The sequence below is a fragment of the Euleptes europaea genome, chromosome 17, assembly GCF_029931775.1.
Source record: "Euleptes europaea isolate rEulEur1 chromosome 17, rEulEur1.hap1, whole genome shotgun sequence".
NCBI classification, from domain to species: domain Eukaryota; kingdom Metazoa; phylum Chordata; class Lepidosauria; order Squamata; family Sphaerodactylidae; genus Euleptes; species Euleptes europaea.
Genome location: NC_079328.1, coordinates 2,891,422 through 2,915,851, shown reverse-complemented (window position 1 = coordinate 2,915,851; position 24,430 = coordinate 2,891,422). Strand labels below are relative to the sequence as shown.

General features: G+C 45.6%; 1 protein-coding gene across 1 annotated transcript in view; it reads left to right on the top strand.

The window, feature by feature from the left end:
• The first annotated feature begins 263 nt into the window (after positions 1 to 263).
• Positions 264 to 24,430, top strand: part of LPCAT1 (lysophosphatidylcholine acyltransferase 1) — a 114,946-nt gene continuing 90,779 nt past the window's right edge. The window contains exon 1 of the mRNA XM_056862597.1: positions 264 to 309. The gene's annotated coding sequence lies outside the window, so the exon portion shown is untranslated. The remainder of the gene's footprint in view (positions 310 to 24,430) is intronic.

Sequence of the window (24,430 nt, the reverse complement as noted above, 5' to 3'; positions counted from 1 at the left end):
GCCCATCACTGCGCCCAACACGCATGCGCACCCCGAGGGCGGGGCTGTAGCGGTCAGCCCGGCGGCGCCTTCCTCGCCCGCCCGCCCGCCCGCCCTGGCCTAGTTTGTGGCGGCGTCGGAATCCTCCCCGCGCCGTTTCTCCTCGGCGGGAAGAGGCGGCCCTGGGCCATGAGGCTGAGGCGCCGGGGATGCTGCGCCCCGGGCGGAGGCGACGCCGGCACGGAGGAGCCAGAGCGGCAGCCGCGCGGCCCGCCCCGCAGGAGCCCCTTCGCCCACCACCTCCGCCTCAGCGCCCTGCAGAAGACCAAGGTGCGCGGGGGTGCGCGGGGGGAGGGGGAGAAGGGAGGGCGCGCGCTCCCCGCCCCCCCCCGTCCTCTCACGATGGCGTGTGCGCTCGCGCGCGCGCGGGGGGGGGGCTTCGTGTCTGGCCGCCGCCGCGCCTCGCCTCGCCTCTCCTCTGGCCGGCTGGTGCGGGATAGAACAGCCTCGCCCCCCCCCCTTTATGGCGGGACTGATGCTTCCGCCCCTCTGCCTTTTAACCGTCCCGGTGTTTCGTGAGGGGGGGGGTCGTGTAGTCCCTCTTTTATCGAGGCCAGCCTGAACGACGCCAAAAAACGGTGTGTTTGTTTGGGGTCCTGGTTGGGGTTGGCCCCAGGGCCAGAGGGGCTGCGTGGTTTGGCCCCCTTTCCTGGATTTTGTGCGGGCCGGGGCAACTTCTTCCCGAGGCTTATTGAAGAGTCTGATTCAGCGGGTTGCGGGATGAGGGACTTCCCAGTAAGCTCTCTTTATTTTAAGCAGAGCGGCTCATGACATCAGCTGAAAAACCCTTCCATTGTGTAAAACCTTATATAAATCAACCCGCTCAACACGATTCCTTGCACCCAGGCCATGTCACCACCGTCGCTTGCAGATACGTCACATCACAGTGCCCTGGAAAAGCATTTCAGGGCTGCACTCGAGTTAGAGTTATCAGTATGATCCTGAACATGGAGCTTAGATTGTCATTTCTTATCCTTGCAGGTGTATGAATGAGGACAGAGCTCATGCTTGCCTTTTTCCCCCTCTTGTGCTGTTCATGTGTATATTTGTGTTCTGCTCCATCACGTTTCTGCTGATTGTTCCAAGTGCATTGTTCCAAGTTCAGCTACAGTGAAGCGGAGTCGGGACCGTTCTCTCAACTCTGAGTGTGGAGTCTGCTTTCAAACTTCCCCAGAGGTCTCCCATAGCTTGTAAGGCTTAATAAAGAAAATGTCAGCCCAGTCTGGTCATGGAAAATCTGATTGCCAGAAGACCGGATGAGGCCAGTATTGGTCTTATTTAGATTGTGGTCTAGTGCCCGGTTCCCATTCACAGATAGCACTGGATGTTCAGAAGGTAGAGTCTAGTGTTATAGAAGTTACAGTAATGTTCTGCTGGGCCAACAAAACAGTGGAAATGCCTTTACAAATAAGTTTGTCCAATAAAAAAAGCCTGAGCTTATTTTATTTTTCAGTTTATGGGATAAATATTGCTGAAGTGTCCTATGCAAGGAACTCTTGAGCGTGCTTATTTGGGGGGTGGGGGTGTCACTACTCATCTCGAGTGTACTGATTGCATTTTCTTGTTTTCTGTAAGTGCTGTGTTGAGACGTAACATCACATTGTAAACAGAGGAAATGGCAGGCTGCCCAACCAACAGAAGACAGAAGGCAGCATGTTATAGCCCGATTCCGTCAGATAGAATCATAGAGTTGGAAGGAGCCATACAGGCCATCTGGTCCAACCCCCTGCTCAATGCAGGATCATTGATCTGGGAGGCTAGATTTGAGTACAGTAGCACCTTAGAGACCAACATGATTATAGGGGTATAAGCTTTCGAGAGTCAAATCTCCCTTTGTTGAATACTTCTGACGAAGGGAGTTTGACCCTCGAAAACTTATGCCCCTACAATCTTGTTGGTCTCTAAGGTTCTACTAGACTTGGATCTAGCTGTTTCACTTCATGTATTTCTTATTAGATACTGTTTGTTATGCTACCAGTAAACTACTAAAATGTGATATTGTGGAATAAATAACATGGGAGCTCCCATGTGGACATTTCCATAAAAACTTTTTATCCACCCTCAGTTCACTTTCGGTTTCTACCACTTTACATGATTCTGACAAGAGGACAAACTTTCCAACTTTGGTCTTAGGTGTCTTCCATAAACATAACTGACAGTGCATTCCTAAGGAGAATTACTCCAGTCTAAGTCCATTGAAATGTATGGGCTTAGACTGGAGTAACTCTCCATAGAAATGCACTGTAATTCTCCTTTGAAACCTACAAAAGCAGTGGCATCCTAAGCAGAGTTATAATCTTCCAAGGTTATTGACTTCAGTGGACTTAGAAGGATATAACTCTCTGTGTGTGTGTAAAGTGCCGTCAATTTGCAGCCGACTTATGGCAACCCCAGTAGGGTTTTCAAGGCAAGAGACTAACAGAGGTGGTTTGCTATTGTTCTCCTCTGCATAGGATGGTACTTATTTTTCAATTTTCTGGAAATAATTAACTGGGTATTGTTCGAAAAGGCATTTCATTGCTGTTCAATTGCCTATCAGTGCTGTCAAATATTCTTTATTGTAGTGTAGGGAGAGAGCCCCGTGGCGCAGAGTGGTAAGCTGTAGTATTGCAGTCCACAGCTCTGCTCATGACCTGAGTTCGATCCCGACGGAAGTCGGTTTCAGGTAGCCGGCTCAAGCTTGACTCAGCCTTCCATCCTTCCTAGGTCGGTAAAATGAGGACCCAGCTTGCTGGGGGTAAAGGGAAGATGACTGGGGAAGGCACTGGCAAACCACCCTGTAAACAAAGTCTGCCTAGAAAATGTCGGGATGTGACATCACCCCATGGGTCAAGAATGACCCGGTGCTTGCACAGGGGACCTTTACCTTAGTGTAGGGAGAATTTATGCAGCAGTACTCTCTTTCTTTACCTTTTATTTATTCGCTTCATTTATATCCCACCTTTCTTTACAAGGGGGGCGGTCAGAATAGGGTGCAACATTTTCCCCTTCTCCATTTTATCCTCACAACAATCCTGTGTGGTAGGTTAGGCTGAGTTTATGACTGATAGAAAGTAACCCAGGAAGCTTCCATGGCAGAGTGGGGATTTAGACTTCACCTTCCCAAATCGAAGTGTGAGACACTAACTTCTGTACCACCCTGGTTCTGTAATGAGACGATAATCTCTGATCTTAATTTCTTGTTGTACTTCCCTCTTTGGTGTGTTTCTGACCTGAATATTTAATTTTACTTTTTTAAATTTCCATGAAAGATAAAAGAATGTCTTTCTGTGTGCATTTTCTGTGGGGGCTAGATCAGGGCTTCTGAAACATTTTCCACTCACAACCCCTTTTCGCTCGAGAAATTTTTACACGACTGCAGGTATATGGGTGTATAAAAAGGTATACAAATCAAACATCTACTGATAATAAATCATAAAGAAATGTATTTCAAAACAATTATCTGGTATACATATAATTTGCTGCCAAATTTTTGAGGTTGCGACCCACAGTTTAAGAAGCTTTGTGCTTAGATGACTGTCAGAAATTAAAAGCTTGAATGCTGAGGGCTCCACAAAACCAGGTATCAGTGCCACCTGCCAATTCTCCTTATTTACACTGTGAATGGTAATTACAGAATGGTAATGTTAGTTCAAATGAGAGATGATCCACTTCTCCCTTGAGCCCTCTGTCTTGGAGATGGGTTAGTGTTTGTAAATAACGGCTGACTAGTAAGCCAAATTAAAATTTGGGGGCTCACTTGAAGACTCTATTTTTGTGCTAAATATAATCTGCACATGACAGAATCATAGAATGATAGAGTTGGAAGGGACCACCAGGGTCATCTAGTCCAACCCCCTGCACAATGCCGGAAATTCTGAACTACCTCCCCCCCACACCCCCAGTGACCCATACTTCATGCCCTCCCTCTCATGATCTGCCTAAGGTTATAAAGTCAGCACTGCTGACAGGTGGATTGATATAGACCAAAAGGAACAATATAAATCTGATGATGCAGCAAAAAGGTTATTTCTAAACTATGTTTTCTTTAAGCTTTTTTTGTCTCCTTACTAATTCTCACAAGAAATATTTATTTAATAAAACACTGGTTAATTGTCTGCTAGGCAGTCAGTGTGGTATAGTGGTTGGGAGCGGCAGATTCTATAATCTGGAGAACTGGTTTTATTATTGTTATGGTTAAGCTCAAGACCTTTGGTCAAAGGAGCTAGTAAATAAATAAATGGAATGGTTTTGATTCACCACTCCTCCACATGAGGTTTGCTGGATTACCTTGGGCCAGTCACAGTTCTCTCTGAACTCTTTTTCAGCACATGCAGAGGCAGATGGCCTCTGAACATCTCTTGCCTTGAAAACACTATGGTGTTGCCGTAAGTCAGCACACTCACGGAAGTCAGCACACGCACGTTCTCCCCTTTAAGTGAGTTGATTATAAGTTTGTAGCCCTGTATTAAAGTATTCCCAGAATATTTTGCAGCCCTTAGAACAGCTGTATGGTTGAAACAAGTTGGTTATTAAGAAGAGGCAAGATGGCCCTCTGTCAGCAATGCTGATTCTATGACCTTAGGCAGATCATGAGAGGGAGGGCACCTTGGCCATCTTCTGAGCATGAAGTAAGGGTCACTGGGGTGTGGGGGGAAGGTAGTTCGGAATTTCCTACATTGTGCAGGGGATTGCACTAGATGACATAAGAACATAAGAAAGGCCCTGCTGGATCAGACCAAGGCCCATCAGGTCCAGCAGTCTGTTCACACAGTGGCCAGCCAGGTGCTTTAGGAAGCCACAAACAAGACGACTGCAGCAGCACTGTGTTCAGTGTTCAGACTGCCTGTGTTCAACCATACCCAATATAATAGGCATGCTTCTCTGATACTAGAGACACCCTGGTGGTCCCTTCCAACTCTATGATTCTAAGCTCCAAAAAGCAAAAGTTTTGGATTGTAAGGTATTTAAGGTCCAAAAGTGTTAATAGAGTAAGAGAGAAAACATGCAATACATAACAATGACCAGAACAAAGCAGAAAGCAGCAACACTAGAACAAAGGAACAATAACAAAGTTCAATTTCATAATGAGCAAAGTCATCCATTAGATAAGTAGAGGACCATGTAATATTTGCTATTTAAAACAGCAGTAGAAAAGAGGAGAGTCCAGTAACACCTTAAAGACTAACAACTTTTCTGGCAGCTTTGGTGAGCCACAGCTCACTTCTTCAGATACAGCTAGATAGAGATGGATTCACATTCTAGCTGTGTCTGAAGAAGTGAGCTGTGGCTCAAGAAAACTCATACCTTGCCAGAAATTTTGTTAGTCTTTAAGGTGCTACTGGACTCTTGCTCTTTTCTACTGCTAGTGATAGAATAACATGGCTACCCATCATGATTTAAAATATCAGCTCTTTTAATATACAAAATTATAGACGATTACATAAATTCTACATAATGTGAAAATGTAGTGGAACAGGTATAGTACAGATACCTTTGAATGCTTGGCCTTCCCCAATGCAATATCCCACCCTCCTGGGTCTTTGGGCTTCTCAAAGCCCTCTGGATGGTGTCCTACATTACACAGGATGAGGTTGGGTTGCCAACCCCCAGGTGGTGGCTGGAGTTCCCCCACTGTAGGCGACAGGGATCACTTCCCCTGGAGACGCTGGTGCACTCCATGGCATGATCCCCATTGACGCTGGTGCACTCCATGGCATGATCCCCTCCCCATAACTGGCCCTCCTCAGGCTTCACCGCCAAAATCTCCAGCTATTTTCTGGCCTGGAGTTTTCCTGCTATTACAAGTGTTTAGGAAATAATACCAGTGGAAAACACATCTTAAATCAACAGTTTTTGTTATAGGGTAGTCCTATAAGGAATTCTCTAGGGCTTTGATGGGAGTAATTCTATGCAGGTGAATGCCAGTCAGAGCTCAGTGATCTAAAATCAACTGAAATCAATCTAATTTGGTGCTTTATTCGTATATAAAACATTTTTTTTAAAAAAGGTTTGGTTGAAAATAAGAATTACAAATGTATAGTTTCATATTCCCCAAACACGATATGAGTCTAGTAGCACCTTAAAGACCAGATGACAAAGGAAGCTTTGACTCTCAAAAGCTCATACCCTGGAAATTAAGGAGCTACTGGACTTGATCTTGCTCTTCTACTGCAGACCAATATGGCTACCCACCTGAAACTATCAAAAAAATGGGCATTTTAAGTTAAGGATGCCACTGTAATTTTTATGCCACATGTATAAATTGACATTTCATACTTTCTTACAAGTTAGGCTTCATGCAGCCACAGCTCCTCTTGGGCTTTGATGAGATTTCCCCCCAGATTAGCGTTGCTGTTACCTCTTTTCCTCCAACTGTGTTTTCCATGTGATTAATTTCTGTATGCAATAAATTCTTGTTACGCATTTATGTAGCACTTATCACTATGTTTAGTGTTGCCTTACCAGCCTGCAGAGGAAGAGACCAGGGACTAGGAAAAAACTGCTTTCCGCTAGCGCACAAATGTAGAAAAACTAGAATACTTTCAAAATTAACTCACAGAATCATAGAGTTGGAAGGGACCACCAGGGTCATCTAGTCCAACCCCCTGCACAATGCAGGAAATTAACAACGACCTCCTCCCACACCCCCAGTGACCTCTACTCTATGCCCAGGTGGCAAAAAAAAAAAAAAAAAAAAAAACACCTCCGGGATCCCTGGCCGATCTGGCCTGGAGGAAAATTGTTTACAGACCCCAAAGTGGTGATCGGCACTACACTGATGCAAACCTTCCTGCTCTCTCATAATCTGCTTAAGGTCATAGAATCAGCATTGCTGACAGAGGGCCATCTTGCCTCTTCTTAAAAACCTCAAGGGAAGGAGAGCTTACCACTTAAACACCCTGTTCCTCATAACACAAAAACCATTCACATCATCTTAGTTTTTGGCAATGAAAATCCTCATGGGGAGAGGTGTATTCTAGTCAAACCAGAAAATCCAGTGTAAAAATTGCTGAATTATAGCTGATTTAAATTTTTGTCTTGAACTTGATGACATAGAAATTTTGCAACCAATTTTTATGCATACCTAATGTATCTTCAAATTCTCCTTTTGCCAGTATTCATTTTGTCCAAAATTCATAAATGTTCTAGAGATCTTGCCCTCACTGTTTTAGTCAAAATCCAACATATATTCATAAAGTTTTGAGGATTCAGTGTTCCTTTTTAAAAATATTCCTTTAAATAAGGGAAAGCTGACTGCATGAGTATTTAGCAAATTAAATCTCTATGGAACATTTTCCATTTGCCCAGCCAAAAACGGAGGTGGCCAGCTGAGCTGCAGCAGGAGACTTGGTATCTGGGGAAGATCTCTGGAGAGAGGTGGAGTAAGGGATAGGCTTTATTCTGCTAATATAAAGTGTGCTTTTTCTCTGCTGTACAATTGCTCAGAAAGAGCCCCGTGGTGCAGAGTGATAAAGCTGCAGTACTTCAGTCAAAAGCTCTGCTCACTACCTGAGTTTGATCTTGACGGAAGTCTGTTTTAGGTAGCTGGCTCAAGGTTGACTCAGCCTTCCATCCTTCCGAGGTTGGTCAAATGTGTACCCAGCTTGCTGGGGGTAAAGGGAAGGTGACTGGGGAAGGCACTGGTAAACCACCCCGCAAACAAAGTCTGCCTAGGAAACGCCAGGATGTGACGTTACCCCATGGGTCAGGAATGACCTGGTGCTTGCACAGGGGACCTTTACCTTTACCTTGTACAATTGCTTAACAGTGGAATAATTCAGTAAATAAAATATATAAGTTCATTAACCCATTAGCATGCATCCTACCACTCTGCTCAGAAACGTTTGCAGCTTTCCTCAAGCATAAAAGAATTTTCCTATGACGGAAGAGGCTCAGAAGAAGGAAGAAGGGTGTTTGGATTAGAGGAGGGATGGGGCACGTCAGGCCCGGGGGCCATTTAAGTCCCACAAAATCTTTTAGTCTGGCCCTTCGTGGGTCCTGGCAGATCTCTAGCTCAAAAGGATCTAAGACTGACAATCCGCCCCCTCCCATGGACAGGAATAGCCTCTATTCAAGGCGGATGTGAGTTTGTTTTGCCGAGAAAAGGAACCTTTTTCCCCCTTGCAGAAGAGTCGCTAGCTATGGAGCTGCTAGGACCGCCCAAGAAACTGTGTTAGCCCTTTCCCACCCGGACCATGGAGAAACGTATTCCCTCTGTACTACAAAAGGGCTGGGGGCGGAAGTGGTGACAATGGAGGGGTAAAGGAGGCAGGGCCAGAATGCACGGGGGGGGGCGAGTTCTTAGCCAGTGTGTCCTCATTTCACCCCTGCAGGCGGAGGTAGCAGGAGCCGGCTGTAGAATCCGGCCCCGACCATGCGGAACAGGAGCAACTCTGGCTTGTGGCTGGACTGCTACTCCTGGCTGGTGCAACAGACCATCCTGTGCCATGCTGGCTCTTAGTAATCAGAGATAAACTATGTCTACAGCATTTCCCTGATCCAGCAAGCTAGTAACTTTCTCAAAAAAAAAGGAGATAGTCTCACATGACTTGTTCTTGTGAAACCCATGCTGGCTCTTAGTGATCAGATCCATCCTTGAAGGACTGACTGTTTGATGTGTTACAGGCTTTGACATATTGGAGCACATGAACAAGGTATTAATGTCGTACATATGCAGAATTATTCAAAATAAAAAACCCCAAGTACACATACAAACTGCAAAAGATATATAGCAGAGATTTAATTTCTTTTTAAAAGGAAGGAGAATATTCTTTTGCCAGAGGCTTCAGCTTCTATTACTCTGTCAAAGGCTTCAGTAATTTTCCAGCAACACATTCTGTTTCCCAGCTATTTGTTTATGAGAAACGGTTAGCTAATGTTGTTAACGAGAAATGGTTGGCCACTGCTTATATAACTATTGAAATGCAGAAACTAAATGTCAGATTCCTACCTTCCAATGACTTCTTATGCAGAAATGCTCTCCACACACTATATTCAAGGATGTAATGTAAACAATAATTGTATTTTATGATTTAACCCTGAAAACAAGATGCTATAAATTAATGAATGGGTTCAATCTTAGCCTTTTTTCCTGGAGATGAGAATGATACTAAAATTGATTATATAGAGTGATAATAAAGCTTAAAACTGATTGTTTATAGTTTAGCAAAATAGCCTCCTGAAAGAGGAAGTCCTTATTTGGTAATACAATGGGAGGCCACTGAGCATGTGCAGTAAAAATGAAAATTGCTCGATTCTCAAAGTCAGCCTCATTGTAGGTGATTGAAACAGTATAAATACAGGCAGGGAGAGGGTTAGAACTTCAGACCTCTCTCAGAGGGTCTCAGAAGAGGCAGTTGGTATGTATGGCTTTACACATATATTATTCTAGAGGGTAAATTAGATACTTTGAACTAAATCAGACTTCTTTAACTGTTATATTTTAAGTGTTGGATTTTAAAACTGAATAGTATGTAGAGCTTTACTGTATACATTGTTACTGAATATTAAGACTTTGTAATACTTGCATATACACATGTATACACAATTACATTGGAGTACATCAATAAAAAGACTTACTTTTTAAGTAAGTAAAGTAGTTGAGTCCTGCTTAGTAGGTGACTATCTGAATAAGATAACATACCACTTCTCAGGAAGGGGTCATTTCTAAGAGTATAGTCACCCGAAAGGCACTGACCCACTTCAGATGATTTGTTCAAAATCTTTTCCCGGTATAGAAGTCAAGCTGATGGGTCAGTAGTTACCTGGATCCTCCTTTTTCCCCTTCTTGAAGATGGGGACAACATTTGCCCACCTCCAATCTTCTGGCATCTCACCTGTTCTCCAAGACTTCTCAAAAATAATGGACAGAGACTCAGAAATTACATCTGCAAATTCTTTGAGTACCCTTGGATGCAATTCATCCGGCCCTGAGGACTGTTTCATTTAAAGAAACTAGTTGTTTGTGCATTACCCCAATGCCAATCCTCGGCTGCAAATCTCTTCCCTCGTCATGTGTTCTGTTCATGCCATGTTGAGCACCGCTTCCCTCGCAAGAAAAGACTGAGGAAAAGTAGGAATTAAGGAGTTCTGCCCTCCCTTCATCTTCTGTTAGAATTTTACTTTCCGATCCTTGCAATGGGCTTATCCTTGTTCTTATTCTTACTCTGTACTCAAAAAGAACCCTTTTTTGTTGTGTTTAGCATCTCTCGCAAGGCTAATCTCATACTGAGCTTTAGCTTTCTTAATACTCTCCCTACAAGCACTAGTTATTTGTTTATATTCCTCTTTGGTTATAAGGCCCTCCTTCCACTTCCTAAATGAGTCTTTTATTTCTCAAATCTTTAAAAAGCTGTTTATGGAGCCACCCTGGCCTCTTTAGGCTCCTCCTGTTTTTCCTTCTCATAGGAATGGTTTGGGATTGTGCCTTCACTATTTCATTCTTAAGAAACTCCCACTCTTCTTGAACTCCCTTCTCCTTAAGTATTTCTGACCATGGGATTCTACCCATCATAAGTTTAAGTTTGTTAAAATTAGCTCTCCTAAAGTCCAACCTATATGTCTGACTACATACAGTTTTTCCTTTCCCCAAGATTGTAAATTCCAAGATTGCATGGTCACTACTACCCAGGGTGCCTACTACTTTAACCTCATCAACCAGTTCTTCCCTGTTGGTGAGAATCAAATCTAAGATAGCAGATCCCCGTGTTTCCCTGTCCACTGTCTGGAAAAGGAAGTTGTATGTCTTCACCTGTTCAGAGATAATTAAGGGCTCAGAGCTTTCTGAAAACAAGGATTGATAGTTAACCACTGGATACAGGAGTTTATTTTCATAAGAAAGGAGTTTGTTTACAGGCTGTAAACTCTTCTGAATTTGAGAACTGAACACATTACACAGCTCGCAATTAAACGAAATAATATATTAGGTAAAAGAGGATGACATTGGCTAAAATCAGAATTTGGATCCCGGCTCCTATAATGATTTGCCAGTTCTATGACTAATATAACAATATAGTAGATAATCTGTTGCAGAGTATTTATAATGTTTGGCCTCAGATCCCCCCCGCCCCATTCCTTATTGACAAACAAATAGCTTTTAATTCAGTGTTCTTGGCAGAGTCATTGATTCAGTTTTAAGAGATTATAAATATAGGATTAATGGGTTGGTCATCAGCTTGCTGGTGGTAAAGGGAAGATGACTGGGGAAGGCACTGGCAAATCACCCCGTAAACAAAGTCTGCCTAGGAAACGTTGCGATGTGAATGACCCGGTGCTTGCACAGGGGACCTTTACCTTACCATCAGATTTAATTCTAATGATGCTATTTTAAAATACAAGACAATATTGTTTTCATTATTTAAAATGTTTAAATCCAGTTGTAAAAATCATTGATTTTAATCTCACCCAAGAGCAGCACAGTGCCGTCAAAGGGAAGAAGGCTATATGGTTTTCCAATCATTACACTGAGGAAAGATCTTCTAAACCAGAGGTTCCCAGTCTGTGATCCAAGAAACACTTGGTGCTCCGTGAAACTTCACCTAGTGCTCCATGAAGGGATTGGAAAGAAAAATACTACTGACATTCAGTTTAGTATATAGGTGCTAGGTGAAAATTAGTGCTCTGTGTTGAATTTCTCTCGTGAAAAGTGCTCCATGACTCAAAAAGTTTGGAAACTCTGTTCTAAACAACAGGTTTACAGCTTCGTTCAAATCTTCTAAAGTATAGCATGCTACAAATGGAGATTAGGAGGATGTCCTGTAGGATGCATGATGAATAAAACCATCAGTATCAGCCAACTGGGTATATGGGAAACTTTCATCTGCCGATATGGTTTTTTGTTGAACATTGCAAGTGAAGGTCAGTGTGAGGGTCTCTGTCTATGTGTCTCTGCTTCCCATCACCTGCTTTGTTATCAGTGAACTCGTAAAAGCAGTTCACACCTTCTGGTCTCAGGCGCCAGGCCTGATTGCCCCAAGTATCTTCCCCCCCCGCTGTTCTTCCTGTCAGTACTCCCTCAGGCCGATGCGGCCTTGGAAGTGTGATAGCTTCACCAGACTTCCTGGGACTCGTCTGATGTTTTGTATTATGCCAAGCTTGTAACTTCCCATAACAATAAGTGTGAACCCCAGTGCCCCAGTGCCCTGGAGTCAATATATTCTGTAAACCCGAATAGCCCCTCACTTGCAACTTTCTACCTGTGCCTGTCTCATCTCCTGATGTCTTCAATAAATCCTTTGTTTCTTTACCACCGTCTGAACATTTGATTTGGAGAAGCAAACTCAGAGAGAGAGGTATCTCTCACATTAAGTTGCAAGTCCTTGCCTCTCGGACTGCTGCTGTACCTTTTGGGACAGAATGCAAGGCGACGAGGAAAACACCCCTACTACCCCTGTGGCACCGAAGGAACTGGTGGTGCCGGAGAAACCGGACCCCAAGGAGGAGGGTGCCAAGCCAAAGAAACCCAGGGATCCCATCCCCGACCAAGGCCGGGACGGACGTCCCCGAGGACTTTTCAACAATTGGCTGGACTCCCCCAAGGGTTGGTCTCTCTCCCGAACCGCGGCGAAGGATCGCCGATTAGCCTTCCCCAGCACGGGACTCGAAGGGGACCCGGCACGCAAGGAGGCCCTGATGGAGGAAGAACGCAAGCAGTGGCAGGAGGATCGCCAAGCTATGCAGGAGCAGATGGAGACCATGCAGCGTGTGATGGGTGAGATGGCTGCGGCCCTTGACGCACTGAAAGTGCAACCGCCCGCCGGCAATCTCCCGGACGGGGCACCGACAGCCCCTCCCGCACCTCCTAGCCTCCCGTCCCGTCGGGACCTGAAAGTCACGTATGACGGTTCAGGGGACCAGTTGACCTTTTTCATGGTCCAAGTGGACATTTTTATGCGAGAACAAGGCCGAACCTTCACTTCCGAGGAGTCCCGGGTGCAGTACGTGGCTTCCTTACTGCAAGGGGAGGCGGCCGCCTGGATGGTGTTGCAGTATGAACTCCGCTCGCCGGTGCTGCGAACCCTGGACGAGTTTATGGTAGCACTCCGAAACCGCTTTGAGGACCCGACTCTGGGTGAGCGGGCTAAAGCCTCCCTGATGCAACTGCGCCAAGGGACCAAGTCGGTGGCGCAGTATGCAAGTGAGTTCCAGTCACTGGCCAGCCGAATCCTGGACTGGAGTGAGGCCACTTTGGTACAGTGTTTCAGGGAGGGCCTCAACCCGGACCTCCAACATTGGGCTTTTATGCAAGGGAAACCCCCGGATGTGGAAGGTTGGGTTCGCCACGCTGCCGACATCGAGAATCGCAAACAACTCCTGACCTTGTCCAAACAACGCGTTGGACGAGACCCGAGACCCCGGAGTGACCGGGGCCGAGACTTCCGACCGGGAGGGAGCGGGGGTCCCTCTGCCGCTGAACGCCGCAAGCGTTTTGAGACCGGTGTCTGCCTGACCTGCGGGGGAAAGGGACACTTTGCGTCGCAATGCCCCTCTCGTTCGGGTCGTCCCAACCCCCCTCGCCAAGCCCCGACCGAACCGCAGAAGGCGGCCGCTGAGGACCAGCCCCGCCGCAGGAGCGGACCACCGGGCCGGCGTTCCGGCGCACCCTCCGCTCTCCATGCGCGCCCCCAGGATGTGATCTCCACCTCTACAGGCCCAACGGGGTCCCGGATTACAAATACTACTTTTGATTCGGACGGATCCCCGAACGCCACCACTCCGTCCCCCTCTTCCAGCGAGGAGGAAGAGTGGGAACAGCCGGCAAAAAACGCCGTCGGTCTGCTGTAGAGGGGGCTCCGCAGCAGACCGCCCCTGTCGTTGTGCAAGGAGCTCCACCGATGGTAAGCGCCCAAGAGGACAATGTGTATGTGCGTGTTCACCTGTCCCTACCCAAAGGGGGTCCCAGTTTAGAATTCCCCGCTTTGGTTGACTCGGGGTGTGCCCGCACCATGATTAGTGAGGAAGCTGCCAAGAAACTGGGAGTCCGGCGCAAGCGGCTTCCGGGACCCCTCCGCTTTTCCCAAATGGACGGGAGCGATTTTAAACGGGGCCCAGTGACCCACAGAACTGCAGCCGTGATTATGTCTGTGGGAGAACATTGGGAACGCTTGTATTTTACCATCGCCCCTATTGTAACCCCAGTGGTGTTAGGGATGAACTGGTTACGGGGACACAACCCCTCCATCGACTGGGTTAAACGGGTGCTCTCGTTTCCCGAAAGCCCCTGTGGGTTGCATGACAAGGAACGGGTACTCAGGACTCCGGCCGCCGCATTGGTAGGGTCCCCCACCCCAACCTCCGTTCCTCCTCAACTGCCCACAGAATACTCGCAGTTTGCGGATGTCTTTGATGTTAGAGAATGTGACGAACTACCTCCCCACAGAGAGACGGACTGTGCCATCGAAATTGTGGGGGAAGGCAAGCTGTCTAAAGGGAAGGTCTATCCCATGAGCCCTAGTGAGAAGGCGGTGTTACGGGACTATCTGGATGCCAACTTGGCGAGGGGTTTCATACGCCCTTCCAAAGCTCCTTATTCGGCCCCAGCCTTCTTTGTGAAGAAAAAAACGGGAGATCTAAGACTGTGTATTGACTTTCGTAGGCTAAACGCAGTCACCCAGTCTAACGCTTACCCTCTCCCTCTTATTCCCGACCTTCTAGCACAATTAAAGGAGGGCCGAATCTTCACCAAACTGGACTTGGTGGAAGCATACCACCGCATTCGCATTAAAGAAGGAGACGAACCCAAAACGGCCTTTTCCAGCTGTTTTGGAATGTTTGAATACCTAGTCATGCCGTTCGGACTTTCGGGGGCTCCCAGTGTATTTATGCAATTGATTAATGAGGTTTTACATGATTTGCTGTTTCGGGGGGTGGTGGTTTTTCTCGATGACATCCTTATTTACTCTGAAACCATGGAAGAACATGTGCGCCTAGTGCGAGAAGTGCTCCAGCGGCTGCGGGAGCACAAACTGTATGCTAAGGTATCCAAATGTGAGTTCCACCAACCTTCCATTACATTTCTTGGGTACGTGATTTCCCACCAAGGGTTAGAAATGGACCCCGCAAAGGTCCAGGCGGTGCGAGATTGGGAACCCCCCACTACCCGCCGCCAGCTTCAGCAGTTTTTGGGATTCGCTAACTTTTACCGAAACTTCATTCCCAACTTTGCCCAAGTTGCGCTTCCTCTCACTGCCCTGTTGCGTACCAAGGACAAGGGGGCTAGCGCCGCGCTTCCCTCAGCCCGTTTGCAATGGTCCCCCCAGTGCCAGCAAGCTTTTGAACGTTTAAAGCTGCTTTTTTCATCCGAACCCGTTTTGGCTCACCCGGATTGCACCAAGCCTTTTGTGGTGCAAGTGGATGCCTCGGATGTGGCCATGGGCGGGGCCCTACTGCAGAGGGATGAAGGGGGGCGGTTGAGGCCATGCGCCTACTTCTCCAAGAAGTTTTCCCAGTCCGAAATCAACTGGGCTATTTGGGAGAAGGAGGCGGCGGCGGTCAAACATGCCCTCACCATATGGAGGCACTTTTTAGAAGGTGCCGAACTGCCGTTTGAAGTGTGTACCGATCACAAGAATCTCGAGGCTCTCAAGGGAGCTAGAAAGCTCAACGCCAAACAAATTCGGTGGGCCCAGTTCTTCGCAAAGTTCCGGTTCACCCTCAAGCATGTCCCTGGCAAAGAAAATGCCCTAGCCGACGCTTTGTCACGACTTCCCCAGTATCGCAACGATTTCGATCGCCCAATCGACTCCCTGTTCACTCCCGAGCAGCGAGGGGAGGTTCCTAGCTTAGCCGTCACTACCCGGTCCCAAGCCCAACAACCAGAGACCCCCCCTACGCTCAAGGGTATCCCGGAAGCCTTCCAACAGCGGCTCCGGGACGCCTCCTTACAGGAGGAGGAGCACCATCTCCTCCCCACTGGCTTGGAACGAACCAACACCTGGTGGGTGCAAGGGGGAAAACTGTATGTCCCATCCTCCCTTCGTAAAGAGGTATTGGGTCTTGTACATGGTGCCAGGTTGGCGGGTCATTTCGGTTTCATAAAAACTCTTCACCTGGTACGGAGGCAGTTCTGGTGGCCCGGTATGAGATCCGATGTAGAGCTGTATGTGCGCAGCTGCCCCACTTGCGCCACAGCTAAAAGACGGATGGGAAAACCCCCAGGGCTTCTCAAACCGCTTGAGAACCCCTCCCGCCCCTGGGAAGTCATCGCCATGGATTTTATCACCGACCTACCTCCTAGTCGGGGAAAGACGGTTCTCTGGGTAATCACGGACCTCTTTTCCAAACAGGTCCATTTCGTTCCATGTGCAGGTCTTCCTTCAGCCCAGGGCTTGGCTAAACTGTTCGTCACACACGTCCTCAGGCTACACTCGATCCCGAGGAAGGTCCTCTCCGACCGGGGGGTCCAGTTTGTTGCCAAATTTTGGCGAGCCTTCCTAAAGCTAATGGGGGTGGAGGAATAGGGCCTTTCGTCCGCCTATCACCCCCAAACGGATGGTCAAACTGAACGAGTAAACGCGGTGGTAGAATGTTATTTGCGTTGCTATGTAAATTTCCACCAGGACGACTGGGTCGACCTGCTGCCATTTGCCGAATATGCGTACAACAATGCGCCTCATTCCTCTACCGGCTTTAGTCCCTTCCAAGTAATATACGGGACGGAATTCGGTCCTTTCGGTTCCGCTCCCGTCACGCCAGATCTCCAGTCCACCCCTGATCTTCAGGAGTGGATTCAGGTAGTCAAATCTACCTGGCCATGGCTGCTCAAGAATCTTGAGAGGGCAAAAAGCAAGTACAAGGAACAGGCAGACAAACACCGGTCTCCGGGATGGGAACTTAAGGTGGGGGAGCAAGTCTATCTGTCCACAAAAAACCTCCGCTCTCTTCGTCCCTGCAAAAAACTGAACGACCGTTATGTGGGACCTTTCCCCATTACTAGAGTAATCAACGAGGTTACCGTGGAACTGGAACTCCCAAAAACCCTCAAAGGGGTCCATCCAGTCTTTCATATAAGCCTCCTCAAACCTTATGTGCCAGCTCCCCAGTTCCACCCCCCTCCCGCACATGAGATTCCTACCGTGGTAGGGGGGGATACCCATTTGGAAATATCCAAGGTTTTAGATTCCAAATGGAAGAAAGGGAAACTGTTTTACTTTGTTCGTTGGAAAAACCTTGGGTCCGCTCACGACGAGTGGGTGGCCGCACCCCACATGGCGGCCCCTCGCTTGATCCGAGAATTCCACCTCGCTTATCCCGATAAGCCTCGCCCTCTCGAGGACCCTGGAGGGGGGCCTTAAGGGGGGCAGAATGTGAGGGTCTCTGTCTATGTGTCTCTGCTTCCCATCACCTGCTTTGTTATCAGTGAACTCGTAAAAGCAGTTCACACCTTCTGGTCTCAGGCGCCAGGCCTGATTGCCCCAAGTATCTTCCCCCCCCCCGCTGTTCTTCCTGTCAGTACTCCCTCAGGCCGATGCGGCCTTGGAAGTGTGATAGCTTCACCAGACTTCCTGGGACTCGTCTGATGTTTTGTATTATGCCAAGCTTGTAACTTCCCATAACAATAAGTGTGAACCCCAGTGCCCCAGTGCCCTGGAGTCAATATATTCTGTAAACCCGAATAGCCCCTCACTTGCAACTTTCTACCTGTGCCTGTCTCATCTCCTGATGTCTTCAATAAATCCTTTGTTTCTTTACCACCGTCTGAACATTTGATTTGGAGAAGCAAACTCAGAGAGAGGGGACCTCTCACAGTCAGATCTTGTCTTTTGAGCTTCCTCAAAGGAAAATTTACTGTTTCTAACACAATTCCTGTTTATCGAGTTACAAGTTATGAACACTAAAAGGAGAAAGTATTCCTAACAACCACAAGCCACTATGAAAATACCAAAAATTATTCTAGTATGCACTTCACACGTTCTCAAGCTCAGTGTAAAAATACTTTTCTTGCTTCCATAACATTTCAGAGGTGACTGTCCTTCAGTTGCCATGTCTACTACGCAGAAGGTATTCTGATTGTATTATTCATCATTTATAATCCTGCCTTTCTTTTTCAAAAAAACTCAAATATAAATCACATACATTGGTAAAAGTAGACTGGAGGAAGGGGCCTTGAGGAAGGGGCCGGCTGATGGAAAGTGCCTTGTTTTCTGCCCCTCTACTTTACAAATGGTGGTCTTTCATGGGAATGGATTGAGAGGGAGGGGCTGGGGGACAGTTTGGTAGGCTGGTGTGATAGGAGGGAGGTTGTTTTCCCTCCCTTTTCTACCCCAGACCTTTGCATTTGTATCCATTTGCTTGTGGATCTGGGAACTTCTCTAACTTGGGTAAAGTTCTGCTCTCCCCACTCTGCTCTCTGTTTTAAACGCTTTGCAGCCAGATGACATGACGCCTGGAATGCTTCCAGCTCTTGTTATGCATGGTTATAATGATAGGGAATCCTTGTAATTGTTTAAATTGTAATTTTTCTTCAGTACAGGGGAAAGCAATTATCAAATCACACTGGAGTTGCTCACTTATAATCTCTCCTTCCACCTGCATTGCTCCCTTCCCCCCAGCCAGAAGCTGGAGATGGAATGGAGAGGGTATAGAGCAAAATGGGGCAGTGAGATTTGGAGGTAGTGGCCAAGCTGTAGAGAAAGTGACTGTGGGTGGGATGCAGGTTAAGGTTTAATGGTCCAGGTACTTATGCATGTGGTATGAACATTTCAGTAGGTTGGATAGTTGCCATATCTTATTCATCTTAAAAATGCATGTGTTGTGGGTTGAATCACTTTCATTCATAATAATTTTGTGATCAGGATGTAAATACAGTATTTCTCATCTGTGGTTGCCAGCTGATGAATCCTCTGCAGACAGGAACAGTAATTATTATTAGCTTCCAAATGCGTTGTGGTGTTATTTTGGAGGGTATGATCTAGACAGAGTAATAAGTTCTGTGGATTTCAGTGGAAGTGTTAAAATATATGCTTAACTAACAGTGCATTCCTGAAGGGGGGCAAAATGGTCTTAAGAGGCAACATGACCCCTACGCCGTGCAAAGTGGCACGGATGCCTGCGTAGGGGCACTTACACCAACCCCCTGGACCGTGACGGCAGCGCAGCCCCTGAACACTGGCACGGCCTCCCACCAGTGTTCTCCCGGTACAAGTCCCTGTGCCAGCATCCCAGGAGGCATTCTGGGGTGTTCCAGGGGGTGGATCTGCTGTTAGGCAGCTTCCTAACCCCTTCTGGCCTGGGAACACCCCCTAGAAGAAGAAGTGTTGGTTTTTATATGCCGACTTTCTCTACCACTTAAGGGAGACTCAAACCGGCTTACAATCACCTTCACTTCCCCTCCCCACAACAGACACTCTGTGAGGTAGGTGGGGCTGAGAGAGCTCTAAGAGAGCTGTAACTTGCCCATGGTCACCCAGCTGACTTTGTGTGTAGAAGTGGGGAAACAAATCCAGTTCACCAGATTAGCCTCCTCCGCTCATGTGGAGGAGTGGGGAATCTCTAGATCAGACTCCACTGCTCCAAACCACCGCTCTTAACCACTACACCACACTGGCTCTCCTAACACAACGGCGTTGCTGCACTACTTTTTCTGGTGGCGCAGCATCGCTGTTTGCTATGGGGACTTACCCCAAGTTTTTTTTAACTAGACCCCCCTTTTTTTCCTGAACAGCAGCTGTGAAACCTCATTGAAGGTGCCTTGGTGGCATCACGTCTACGCCATCCCTGGCCATTGCGGCTTTCAGGAATAGGCTGTAAATGTATGCTTAATTAAAGCTCTTAATTTCAACTCAGTGCTGAAATTATTTCTGTATTTACATTTTATTTTCATTTCTTCTTTTTAAAAAATTAATGCACCCTCTGTTTTAGATGTTGGCAGAAAGTAGATTACTGAATATCTGCAGGGTGATGGGATTCTTGAAAAGAGAGCTGGATGAAAATAAATATTCTATGCTTAAGGTAGCGTAAAATTGCAGTGCATTCCTGAAGGGGGGCAAGTGCTCTTAGGAGCCGGTGTGACCCTTATGCTGGTGTCCATGCCACTTGTGTTCTCCTGGCGCAAGTCCCTGCGCCAGCGTCCCAGGAGGTTGTCAGGCTTCAGCAAATTCACAGTGTTTCAGGCAATAGACCTTCAATCCAGGCAGAGCAGCAATTCAAAGATTTATTTCAGAAGTCAGTGATTTCAGTAAGAGACGCACAAGGTTGGAATACATGACAGGGGGAGTGGGGATACATTTATAGGGCTGATACAATAGGGTTACAGGAACAAAGAGACAATGTAGTTGTTTCCTGCCGGTAACGACTTAAGTAAAACTGAAACAGAAACAATCATGAACGATCAGTGGAGGAGATGGCCGAGCTCTCGGCTTTGTGCGCGGGACCCGATATCAGATCGAAGATTTACACGGGCGGGTCCCAATACAATTGTAAATCTCTGGCCGGAGCTCGTGTGCAAAACGGGGGGGGGGGAGGAGTGTACGGAGAACTCCATTTTGTTTGCGGGGGAACCATCTTGTTTGAGGACAGAGCTGTCAGAAGCCCTATCTGACAGAGGTGTTCCCGGCCTCTGCGGTTTGCCCTCCCTTTAGGAATGCACTCTTAGTTTGTGCTGTTCCATATGCTTACAGTTCCTTGTGTTAGTCTCAAGTAAACAGTCTCCAGCTCATCCCTCATGGTAGCCCCAGATCTGAATGATTGTCTCCCCGTATGTCTTCCTTTTGGAGGCATGTGCTACTGACCTGCATTGGTACATGTTCCATATGTAAAATGAGGCCAAAAGAGGTAGCTATTCTTGCCCACTGTTTAGTTTCCAAGGCTCTACTTATATTAGTAATAATATGGAAACTTTTTCCAGCACAGGTGCCAATTTTTCATTGAGTACTCAAATACAAAATAGTTTTATTTTGCCTAGAAAACCAGCTGTTGTCATAACATAGAATAGAACATAAATCACACTAGTTCTGGCACAGCCTTTACAATGAACCCAGGCTACAGTATGCTCTGCTTTTATTTTATCTTCATATTACTAGTTCTTCAGTATTAGTTATAGGACCTTGCATAGCCCTAGAGTTGAGCTAACTGACCTCGTTTGCAATGTTTGGATTGTCATGCTTAGGTAATATACCACAGGAGTATTCTGCATTCATGCATTTATTTGTATCCTGCTTTTCTCCCCAATGGGGACTCAGAGCAGCTCAGAACATCATCTTTCCCTCCATTTTTCCCCAACAACTCTGTGAAGTAGATTAGGCTGAGATATGTGACTGCCCCAAGGCTACCAGCAAACTTCCATGGTAGAAATGGGGATTTGAACCAGGTTACCTAGGATCCGTCTCCACCTTTTTCCACTGTGCCCCACCATGTTCTCCCACCATGTGCTCCCACCATGCACTCTGGGAATCTAGGGTAGAATAATGGTTACAGAACATAAGAACCCTGTTGGATCAGATCAAGGGTTCATCTAGAACTAGTTTCCAAAAGAGAGCCAGCTGGAAGGCTCCAGTAAGCCCTCATGTAGGGCATACTGGTAACAGTCCCTGGCATCTCTTATTCAGAGGTATACCACATCTGAATATTATGTTGAGGTAACATGGCTACAGATTAGTCACTCCTCCATAAATATTGTCTAATCCCTACTAACACCTGAAGCATCTTGTCTCCTCACTATAGTTTCAATATTTATACCAGGGAACAACTTGAAGGATCAGTTTGCCTGATGTTAAGTAGTATTTAAAATGCTATTTAAATGGAACAACATGCAAAACAAAGTAGCTAAAGGAATGCAGGCTACAGTGTAACCTTTCGAAATAAAATTAAACAAAAACAATTCTTGAAGACTGCATCTTTATTTTAAAGAAGAAAATTAGTTTTTATACCCTGCTTTTCTCTACCATAGTCTCAAAGTAGCTTACAATTGCCTCCCCACCCCCCTCAACAGGCACCTTGTGAGATAGGAAGGTCACCCAGCAGGCTTCATATGGAAGAGTGGGGAATCAAACCCGGTTCTCCAGATTAGAGTCTGCCACTCTTAACCACTACACCAAGTTAAAGTACTCCAGCTTGCTTTGTAGGTCTCAGAAAGAAGTTCCTAACAATTCTTCATTCTCCATGAATCTTGTCAAAACATATACATAGTATGATAAAATCAGACTTTGTCTAGCAAATACTTCAATGATGGTTAGCGTGGCAGATTAAAGTTACTTTTAGCCCAAATAATTGTGTTCATGCAACATTTAATTAAAAAGCTAAGCAAACTGGTATTATAACCGGAAAACAAATCCATTTTTTCTTTAAATGAAAATCGCCTCATTTTCTTTTTATTAAGAGAAGGTGCAAATATAGAGTGGTTTACACTTATCTCAAACAAATTGAAAATCCTGGGAATAGATGTAGATAATCTATTGATGCTGGACAGTCAAACCATTTTCCGAGTAATTAAACAAAGACTGTTTGACCATGAAAGACAAAAAATCTTGCCCGCAATGCCTCCATCTTGTTCTCCATCCAAATTAGGTCTATCTTCCAATTTTGGTTTGCTCCAAGGTTATTTCTACTCTTTAAGTGATCCCTCCCTTCGTAGGGCTTTTACACTAGCAAGACAATGCTTTCCCATCTGAGGTCTTATTTGGGAGATTTAATAATACCCCCTTGGAAAGGAGAATTTGCTGTTGCGGCATGAATCAGATAGATGCAATTCATCATATTTTATTGGAGTGTGAAATGTTAGTCGATTTACGCACCAAACTTTTAATGCTGTTAATTGTAAACAGGAACTCTTCTCCTCATTCCCTTTTTAGATTCCTAATGAATGGTTGCAATCCAGAAATAACAGAAACAGTAGCCATGTTTTTGAAGTACGCCTCAATGATTAAGATCAAATCAAAAATACAATAGCTGATATCATCATTTGTCTATTTTAGATACCTGTTTTATATGTATTCCAAATTCATTTAATTTTGGCATACTCCATTTTATCTATGTCTATTGATATTTATTATCTGATTAACTATGGAATGTCCTGAATGACTCGCTATGCCAATAAAGGTTTTTGAAAACAAATCAGAATTGTTTATTACCATTTTTAGGTACTATAGATTTCTAATACATATAGGATCTTCTGTAACTTTTATTGCTATCAATATTATGGTCTGAGCCTTAGTTGTCTACTAGGGGTCCAAACTGGCAGAAAAATTTAGTTACTGCAAAAATGCTTAACAAATACTTAGATTACATTTTTAATAGGAAGTGCACTTGAAGTTGTGCTGAAGCTTGAAGATACTAATTAACACATAAATACAGAAATAATGTCCTCTAAAAAGCTGAGACAAAAACTGCAGGTCTAAAAATAAGAATCCTACATAGTATTCTATCCCACTGCTATAGTTGTAGCACCCATACAGAGTAAAGTATACAGTTTTTCCTTGCTTGTCCTAAACAATGAGGAAAAAGAGTTTGCTGCAGCTGGTGTAAGGTAATACCATCATTATGAGTTCAAGGTCATTCTGGGACACCTTAGAACTAGACTCAACAAACCCTCTCCATTCATCGTCTGCCCTGGCAAGCCTGTACTACTGAACCTTTATTATATATTGTCGAAGGCTTTCACGGTCAGAGTTCATTGGTTCTTGTAGGTTATCCGGGCTGTGTAACCGTGGTCTTGGTATTTTCTTTCCTGCCATTTCGCCAGCAGCTGTGGCAGGCATCTTCAGAGGAGTAACACTGAAGGACAGTGTCTTTATTATATAGGCTCTTCTCCAGCGTTTGAGTACAAATACTAATGACCACTGCTACTGCATGGCTGGCTTTCGCAACTATAGAAAAATTTGATTTGTTTTCCGGTTATAATACCAGTTTGCTTAGCTTTTTAATTAAATGTTGCATGAACACAATTATTTGGGCTAAAAGTAACTTTAATCTGCCACGCTAACCATCATTGAAGTATTTGCTAGACAAAGTCTGATTTTATCATACTATGTATATGTTTTGACAAGATTCATGGAGAATGAAGAATTGTTAGGAACTTCTTTCTGAGACCTACAAAGCAAGCTGGAGTACTTTAACTTGGTGTAGTGGTTAAGAGTGGCAGACTCTAATCTGGAGAACCGGGTTTGATTCCCCACTCTTCCATATGAAGCCTGCTGGGTGACCTTCCTATCTCACAAGGTGCCTGTTGAGGGGGGTGGGGAGGCAATTGTAAGCTACTTTGAGACTATGGTAGAGAAAAGCAGGGTATAAAAACTAATTTTCTTCTTTAAAATAAAGATGCAGTCTTCAAGAATTGTTTTTGTTTAATTTTATTTCGAAAGGTTACACGTCTCACATGTAGCCTGCATTCCTTTAGCTACTTTGTTTTGCATGTTGTTCCATTTAAATAGCATTTTAAATACTACTTAACATCAGGCAAACTGATCCTTCAAGTTGT